The sequence below is a fragment of the Styela clava genome, chromosome 13 (assembly GCF_964204865.1).
Source record: "Styela clava chromosome 13, kaStyClav1.hap1.2, whole genome shotgun sequence".
NCBI lineage: Eukaryota > Metazoa > Chordata > Ascidiacea > Stolidobranchia > Styelidae > Styela > Styela clava.
Window position 1 is genome coordinate 448,047 of NC_135262.1, and position 10,016 is coordinate 458,062.

The window sequence follows — 10,016 nt, forward strand, 5'->3', positions numbered from 1 at the left end:
ACTTTGTTTACTTTTTATTTAGTTACTCGGGTTGTTCCGGCTTGTGTATCCACTCTGGATGTCTCTCCGGTAAAGCTTCAGGCCTATAGTTCAAAATGTCTATGTTTAAAGCTAATTACATCGTCTTGAAATATCATTAATATACTATATTTTTAGAGCTGTTATATATTTAGTTCAGTTTTTATAAAATTTCCTGCTCTGTATATCATGCTAAGATTATTAATATATTCTATTTTAAGAAGCTCTTAATATGGTTCATCTGATGCCGGTACTTCGGCATCTCCAAATACGTAAAGCCAATGAGATAGGCATGAGCCTAAATTGGAAACTTATGCAAATCTTTACGCAAACGTTACGTAAAGTCGTTAATATAGATTTAATTCAGGTCATGTACGCAGTCCCGTTTTCAATAATACGTGCGTAAAAGAATAGAAATTTACACGTTATGCTTTCGGTGCTTAGATTAGCCTGTCTAGTAGTTGAATTATCGCAGTTTCTGGTGTTTTAACAAGATATTGCAGTGTCTTGGCTGATTAGTGATCGCGGACTGTTTGTGTTAGCCAAGTGAATATACCACCAATATTTAATATTTTACAACTCATCCTAACCTAAGATAAAATGAAAACAGATCAAAAGGTCAGTAGTTCGACAATAACATGGTTATAAGTACGGCCATTTCTGTATGATATTTCGGGTTATATGAAATAAAAGTGTTCATTCACAGAGACCGAATGGTGGAACACTGAATGCGATTTAGCTGGATTATTCATCAGGAAAAGCCTCGTGAAAATGTTCCTCGAGCAGTGAATCATATTTTAACAAATTTTCTCATCAAAATGTCTCGCTGCGTTGTTTGTTATTCTAGGATCCATTCTATCTAGTCAGGTTCTATCTAGTGGGCCTCAGCGCTCAATCGTAGCCAGTGATCCATGGGCCCTTCTTGAACCAAACGAACATTGGATTAGTTCGACAGCGAAGTACGTCTGTGGAGCGATTCTTTTATCTGGCTTTGTTCGGAGCAAAAGCGTCATATTACGTCATTATACAAAAAACTGCCCCCATCCCCCAATTTGGGACTGGCTACGCTCTTGAATCATATTTATCATCCCGAGCAAACTTTCCTGCAAAGAATTGCCATTGTCTCGTTGTGTTGTTTGTTATCCATTACACCTAGTGGTGGGCTTCAGCCGTGATAATCAGCGAACGAACCCGTTCTTGGAATATCGTTGAATTAGCAAATCTTTTTTTGTTTGTTTGGACGTTATAAGACCGCATCAAATGATTAACGTGCACCACTTTGACGTCTAGCGCTATATTCAACGTTTCGAAAGTTATGTGAACTATTAGATTTATATAAAGCGCGTGTTGAATACATTTTCTGAAATGAGGGACCTGTTGTTAGTGAAGTCGATACAATAGAGAACCAGTTCTAGAAATTTTGATTCCCCACCTATTTCTTCATCCATTCGAATTTAGGTAAAATTACAACCTAATCCATTTTTTATTAATTCGTTGTTGCGCTCCGCCACAAAATAAACAAACGTTTTATAATCTAGTGAACGTGACTTACCAGAAGTGAATCATATTGAGTACTTGGGCCTTTAGAATGATGACAACCAATGCTGAATCATCAAAGTTGGACGCGGGCTGTTATGTCGAGTTACCAGAGCTGCGAGCGGACTTATTTTTACAAGGCTAAAGCTCGGCCCTAACTCGATCGAAACTAATCCGAAGGGGATATTTTTATGTCGATTTGGTTGAAGTTGAGTTGTGAGAATAATCTCAGGACTTTGAATACACGATATGCAGTATTGCTTAATTGAAAGTGAACCTCCTTCTTTATATGGAAAAGCCAAGACATACAACTGGTTTATTGTTGTGGCAGATAAAGCAGTAAATATTAGACATCGAGACTTTTTCAAATAAGCGAAAGCGAATTTCTAAATCTCGAGTTCCCGACAAACGTTTCACGTAGACATTCTATACACGGAACTGTGAATGGATAAAAACCAGCTTATTTAGTAGATCAATTGAACATTTTTTGTGAGAATGTGAACGATTTATAGATCTGTGCCGTCTAGAAATTATTCAGTTATTTGTATATTTTCACCTTTCTCCACTATAATATCTAGCGTATGTGGCCTACAAGTCTCGACATTTGCAGGCACGTAATGCGCTACCTTAATTCTAGCTTTTGTCATTTTAATGGTCGGCCATCGCTTTAGTCAAGATGAGTTTCCTCACTCCAGAGTGAGCGCTTCAGGCAAATTCTCTTTAAAAACTTTGATTGTGATTTTTGGGAGATTTGAATCTAATTCTAGTCATATCCGAGTCGAAGTAATTCAAAAAGAAAGAGAATACTCGTGTCGTCTGCATTCATTTATCATATTACTGTGATGTAATAGAAGGTACGATTTTGATCGAATAATATGTCGCACTTCGCTCGCCTTCTGCCGTCATAATAAGGAGAAAATCACTTCTAGACGGAGTCGTCGTTCCAGTGTCGTTTTCTGGGGGATCGAGGGTGATTCATTTTCATGGTAATTAAGCATGCTTGGCCATGCTTGATAGGTATGTAAAGTTTGAATGTATGGCTAGTTTATCCTTGTCCCATGATTGATAGATTGAGGTGTTTTTTGTTGACAAATTGGTTTTGGATTTATCGTATTAGTTAGTAACATAAAACAGTACTGGTAGCGAAATGATGAAAATATTAGCAATAGTTTGTTGCGTATAGGCTTCGTTGGATAGCAGAGATTGGGAACGATTATGTCTGGGTGTTGTTGTAGATAGTGGTGAAATTTAGTCGAGCATATGGTTATTCTTAACATACGAAGTAGGTATAGTGATATGTTATGGTAGACAAAAGAGTTTACTTTTAACCTAATTTTTGAGTTATGCTCGCCTTCCAGGTATTTCTGCAATCAGTTGGTTTGTTTCCTAATTGTGTTGTTTTGATATATATCGCGACCCTCAGTTTGGGGAGCCCTAATTTAGTGCATTGACTCAATAATGAATGCGCATAGCTGAGTGGGATCAACAGAATCCTGAGTTTTGTCGGGTTGGATTGGAATATTACTTTGGAAGCAGCGAAATCCTTCATTACAGTAATTAATCTAAAAGTATCGCTTACAACGTCTCAAATAAGTATCTTGTTACGCTCAGCACTTATATCTCACAAATCGATACTCTATTTTGGGCGAGAGGGAAACTTTCAATTTCATTTATAAAATACCGTTACTATATAAAACTGGAAGCCGACGAGTCTTGAGGTTTTATTATTATTGTTATAGCACTTGCGAAATAGTCGTGTGTTCGTCGGTAAATAAAACTCATGTTTATTTCATGTTTTAAGAAATTTTACTCCCAAAATATCGTAAATCACGGTAAATATTTCTGTAAATTTAGTCGATATAGAATTCGTTTTGGGGGTTAGGAAAAAGACTTCATTGATTGCATTGGTATAGTCACGAATCCACCTAACTGAGTTGGATCCACATAATCTTAGAGTTGTCCAGTTTCAAATATTGCTGCGAGAATAATCGACAGGGAAGCGAAATTCTTCACACTAACAAGCAGTTAAATACACTTCCACGTTCAACACGTCTGAAACAAGAATACCGTTAGACTCAGTTCTGAAATCTCAAACATCGATACTCTCTTTTGGGCGAGAATGGAAACTTTCAATTCCATTTATAAAGTACGGTCACAATTTAAAACTGGAAGTCTAGAAGTTGGTTTACGACGGGATTTCGTGGTTTCATCTTTATCGTCAGAAAGTAATCGTATTTTCTCGTCTGCGTCTGGTCAACCATGACCTTCAATCGCGACTAAAAACTGTGATTTAAGGAACGTTGGTCATATATGGGCCGAATCTGATCGACGCGCTTCATGTACGGGCATCTTCGGGCAACCATTGATAATAGGCTAGTAATGAAAATTTTAAAGCCGCTAAAATTATATTGACTTGAACTACTTTAAGAGCCGCGCTGGTCGGCCTTTATTATCTCCATGGTTTCAGTAGGTCTTGATATTTCCGTGGCCGCCCGTCACTTTGCTCAGAGATGAGTAAATTTACTTTTGGGTAAATGCGCGTGAACTTGCTTTCAGCAAATTCCCTGTGCAACTGCAATTTTCAATTTGATTTTCGAAACTGTATTTCGGCTCATCTGGTATGGTATTGTGCTCTAGAAAAATACGTTATTTCTTTAATTTTAAAATGCACTTCCCGTGGTGGGGGAGGACGTTGTAACAGATGATCATGCATCGTTCCAACCTACGAAAAATTGCCTATTTTCAATTCAAAAGGGTGAGGGCCGACTCCCGTGTTTCGCTATTTGTTTACCTTAAAGCGCTTCGATTATCCACATAAATAGTACTTCATAAAGCGACTTTCATGGAGCATTTCCCTTGGCTCGATTACTTACAAAGTGTTTACTTTGAAGCGCTTTGATTATGCAATGAAATAGCACTTTATATAGCGCCGTTCATGGACCATTCTCGTCTGCTCGATTTCCTGCAGAGAGAGAGAGTAATCCAATTCCTACCAAGCTAATTTTTAACCAAGACGATAACGCACCTGCGACGACAGGTGGCCGACTTATCAACATCTCAGGCTATTTATCTAAATCGACCCAATTCATTTATCCGACGTTAGATATTGCTTATAAAAAAATAGCATAAAGTTATCGGAAATTCAAACCGAGCTATCTTTCTGAATCAACCTTATTCATTTTGGAAAAAAAATGGTAAAGTTATCAGATCTTGTAGGACAGTTCGCCGACCTTTGGACAACTAGGACATCTTTCTGAATTGACCATTTAAAAAAAAAGTTGCTGGAATTTGTGTGTTCGTCGTACAGGTGGTCGACGCATAAACAACTATCCAGACCGTTAGAAATTAATGCAATTCATTTATGCAAGATTGGAATTGTTTGCGCAGAAGAAATAGTAAATTTATCGGGAATTCGCATATTGGTCGTAAATTTTATCATCATTTTCTGCTTATCTGATCTGAAGCCCTGTCCGTAGTGGTTCTACGTTATCAGTTATCCTTGTTTGAAACTTTCCAGAGCAATAAATTCATTATTATTAATTATTTCATATGAAATTTGGATATTGACTGTAGATTCGACCGTATTCCGTACTAACTTAAATTCATCCTTACTTTTGAGTTGCCGCTTGTTTAAGGCCTTCTTCGGAATAATGGATGGGAAACATTTATTATTTATCAAGAGCCTGATTTTTACGTGAATAGGTTGAAATAGCTCGCACTATAAGTCCTATGGTGAAGACACCTTAATATTTTATTGAAATCGAAAACACAAACCAAAAACTTTTCCACATCCACAGCTCAATTTGATAATAGCCAAGTTTGGTTCCCGTACATTTGAACCCACGACAATTGCACCTGCATACTATTGCACCTATGGGAATTTTTTTTGTTTTGCTGATATTTGAACCCATACTAACCCTAACCCATGGCTTTTAGCACCCGCATATAGATTGAACCCGCGAATATACACATGGGTTCAAATGTACGGTCACCGCCAAGTTTACATCGTTGCTTTTCAAGTAACGTCAATTAAAACGGATTGTGAATTTTCATATTTATCCCAGGAAAATAGAAGAGAAATAAGACGGCTTAATGTTCGCAGTGTATAATTCTTCTGGCATACTTTTTCATTACATGATTTCCAAGTGCTTATAGTCAGGTCAGAATCTTCTCAAAATGTTGGGGTCTTCCTTGTTGCTTGCTTCCTTCCTTGTCGCACATGTGTAGTTGAATAATTTCGTGTTTTCGCAATGATCGATTTTTTGCAAATTTGCTCCTTTTCTCGGTGATAATTCAAAAACTTCGTCTCATTTATATTCATAAAGTATAATTTACTTAGTTTGTAGTTACAGTGAATTTCAGTTAACTCCGCTGCGCGTTTTTAACACCATGCCGTTCTCGCGGAAGGGTTAGGAAATTACATAACGGAAATGACGACGCTTCATTATTAGTACGATACCTTCGGATTATCTCCGATCGAATACGGCCGTGTATAATAGTAGAGTATGTATACTGTTCCCATAGATGGTCGGTTTTAATTTTATTATCGCTGGAATAATAGTTGTGAGAAGAGGTATTATATTACTATTAAAAATAGTATGATGATTAAATAGATGATGCGTTTAACCTAGATTTTTAGGTTATAAATTTATCTGTTGACCATTGTATATAGCTTTAGATAAGCCACGCTGTATATGCTTTTACGACAGGGGCAGCTTTAAAAATTTCATTTCGAAATTGCTGTAAAATTTTAGTTTTTTTTATTGTATTTTTTACTGTTCTAGGATATCGCTGTATCGTGTCACGTCGGTGTTAGTTAGGTTTTTCGGGTTCAAAACGACACAAATTAGGTTGTTTAGAAAAGCTTCATTTTACTGGCACTTGCTATGGTAGTGTGAATTAATACGATATGACAAATTTGTTAAAGAGGAGATGGTGGGAGTAATAAGGCAATTTTGTTACTCAGGTCAGGGCCGAAAGGTTAGGTCACCGCTATTTTTAATCAGACCCGAAGTAGTTCGAGTATGCAATGTGGCACAGTATACCAGGGGCGTATCCAGAAATTTTCAAAGGGTGGGGGGGGGTTGAATTTTTTTTTTGCCAAGTAAGATCTAGTAGCGGGTACGATCGAACGCTGAAATACGCAGGTTTTTCAAGAGTCTTGGGGGTCTAAAAAGCATTTCAAGCTACGGAAAATTGCTATATATGATACAGTACAGGGGAGGTGTCGACCCGCAAAACCACCCCCCTGGCTACGCCACTGCAGTATATTACCGGTACAGCGGTCTTCACGATTTCAACTGACCAACAGATCGCCAACGCAATTTTGATGACGTCATCACACACAAAAACGAATAGAGCCTACAGAAATTTTTAAAATAAATGGAAGTAATAGTCTTCTAACGACGAATACAATCCTAAACCACTGAAAATTTCAAATGAATTGGGAGAGAAATTCAAATAATTGAATAATTCCTCATTGTCACTGGAATTCAATTTGGCAAAAAAATGAAAGGCATTCTTTTCTTTTAACTAAAATCTGAAAGAAAGGCCAAAGCATTAACAAATATCACAGGGGGATTTAAGCTACGTTTAACATCTGCACTTGAATAATTCGTTTCGTCTTCGGGTCTCTCCCGGGAATAAACCGATAATGTATTCATGATAATTATTCCCTCTGGGACAGGAACATTGTTCGTCTTTAGCGTGTTGTTCAGTGATATGCTGTTTTGTATTTGCCGTTTAGAACGTTTTGTTTGACAATTAGGCAGAAAACGCTGGTTGTTAGAGTACAAGTTTATTGCGACTTTATGAGCAGCGATAAAGTATTGATAAAACAAACAATTAAAATCATATTATAGAATCAGGAGAGCGAACAAAACCTTAGGTAAGGTTTGAATGTTCAATTGTAAGTTGTTTTGTAGTTGAGAACTGGGATGTCAAGATCAAATCGAATATTCGAATAATATTTGGTATTCTATATATTCAGTTTCTTGAATTTGTTGGTTTCTACATGTTCTTCGCTGAAAATCACCCAATTACGAATGGTATATACAGGGTGTCCATGAAGTCCTTTTACAGTTTCGATTATATTCTGAAGTCTGTTCTGAATATATGTTGACCAGGTTCGTTGTTTATTAATCAGTAATTGTATGTAATAATACTGTACTGTATTAATCAGTATTTTTACTTCATTTAGTACTGTGATGGCCAAAACAATATAATATGGTATCGATAAATTCCCTTTACAATTTTTAAAAATTTCACGACATTATGGACACCCTATATATCCATATTTGGAAGTAATATTTCAGAATGTAGTTTTTAATAACAGTTCGTTCGGTTTTGGCCATCTATGGATCTTACTTGTAGTCATTGTCAGCCTAAATAGAACTTGCGTCACGCTTGCGTCGTTGAGTGTTTCAGTGTTTTTAATCAATTTTTAAAGGCCAAAGCGTTATGTTATTGTCAGTTAGGGTATTCTTCGCTTTCGTGAGGCACCGGTCATGAAGCCAGTTTTATGAGGGAAGCTAATGTGTTTGAAAGGGCCAAAATAAGAGCTTAACTTTTCACTCGCATTTTTTGTAAGCTTGTGAATACGTTTCAATCAGGATCGTACAGTTATGAAAAGACTTATGACATTCTAACATTCAGCCTGTTTCAGTATTTTTCTTAATTTATCTTTGAAAAGGCTTCAGACTGTCGCGTAACGAATACTGTTTTGGGAAGGTTACAATATGACCCTGTGTACAGGTTTTTTATAACCCTACGGAAGCATTTCAATCTTACTGATTAATTATATACGATCATGTCTATGAAGTCGAGAAAAGTCCTATTCCACCATGACCTGATTTCAAACGTTGTTTCCTGGAAACCTACAATAGCGATTCACTTAACTCCCATCTATTTTGAAGCTATTATTAGGTATAGATTGAAATGATTGATATTATACGACTATGACTATGAAGACGAGAAAAGCCTTATTCCACCCTGACCTAGTTTGGAAGTTTTCTTCATGGAAACTGCATTCCATGCACCTACCTGCCTATATGGGCACCTGTATGTTTGTATCTCCAGACTTTATACGCACGCTTTACCGGGTTTGAATATTATATACTACAAATTATTATACTATCTTGGAAATTCTTGGTACCACTTAGCGTTTGAATGACATTACCGACTTGCCAATTATGGTTTGGAGTGCGCCCTTGACTTCTAGAAATAATAAATTGCGGGCTCACATTTGGCCTCGAACCCGGTGAGCTTATTTCATCTCAGCCTCATCACCGAGTGGAATAAACTATAATTCATTCATTGCTGCAAATCAATCAACAATACTGCAATATGTGGCGACTGCGAGGTATAGTTCCTGTCGCGACCACAGAATATTAATTATAGTTGACGGGGCTGTGGGAGACTAAGTACTTTTGTTTTACTGCAAACGTCTAACGTTTCTGGCAACGATCATAATGCTAATTCAAGGCCTATTTCCCAGACGCATGTTCATGAGACGAATGACTGCCTAACTAATCCCATACCCGACACAGACACTAACCGGACACAACATGATTAATCTGTCTTATCGACTTTCCTCTCCGCCAAGATAATATAACCTTCTATAATAAAACCGTCTTATCGGCCTTCTTCTGTCTACAGGAAGAACATGTTTCTATTACCGCAGGCAACGATCATAATATCAATCCAAGTCCATGTGACTGGAACAAATTATTGGGTGGCTATCTCATACACGGACTGGCAACGAGAGGCCAGTCTTATCCGCTTTCCTATCCCCACAATGAGTATGAAAACTATTAATTGATAATAATCGCATGCGAGACCGTGGTTCGCCATATGATCATGCCGTCTTATCGGCTTCTCTCCACCCGAAATAAATATGAAAAATATTATCTTGCTTGATTTGTCAATTAATATTAATCCCATATGAATAGGAAATATCTTATCTGATATGGATATGAATGATAACAATAGAAATTTCTCAGTCAGCATAGCCACAACTCATTAATTCTCCATCTTACCAATGTCTTTGAATATTCCCCGCGGGTCAAGACTGAACAAACAATTTGGCAACGGTTGTTCGTCGCTGAAAACCGTGTTTGGAACCAATTCAAGGATGCCAGACAATATCAGCTGAATAATTCAACCATGCTTGGTAATGAACTGAGTGGGTAGTAGCAGCGATCTCTTCGAGTTTAGTTTGGACGATGAGGGATTTTGTTTTGATGACGTGATGAGAATATTTAGAAATTATATTAGATGAGAATTCGATTAGAACTCCACATTAGTATAAAATATTACAACACACAAGTCAAACTCACTGAACGGAGATTTAGAAAAATTGCCGAAAGCCTCTAGGGCAGGGGTGTGCAACATTTTTGGTCGTTAAAGTGATTAACCAACTCCAGACATTTAGCCGAGCCACAAAAAAAAAATAGTTTTCTCCA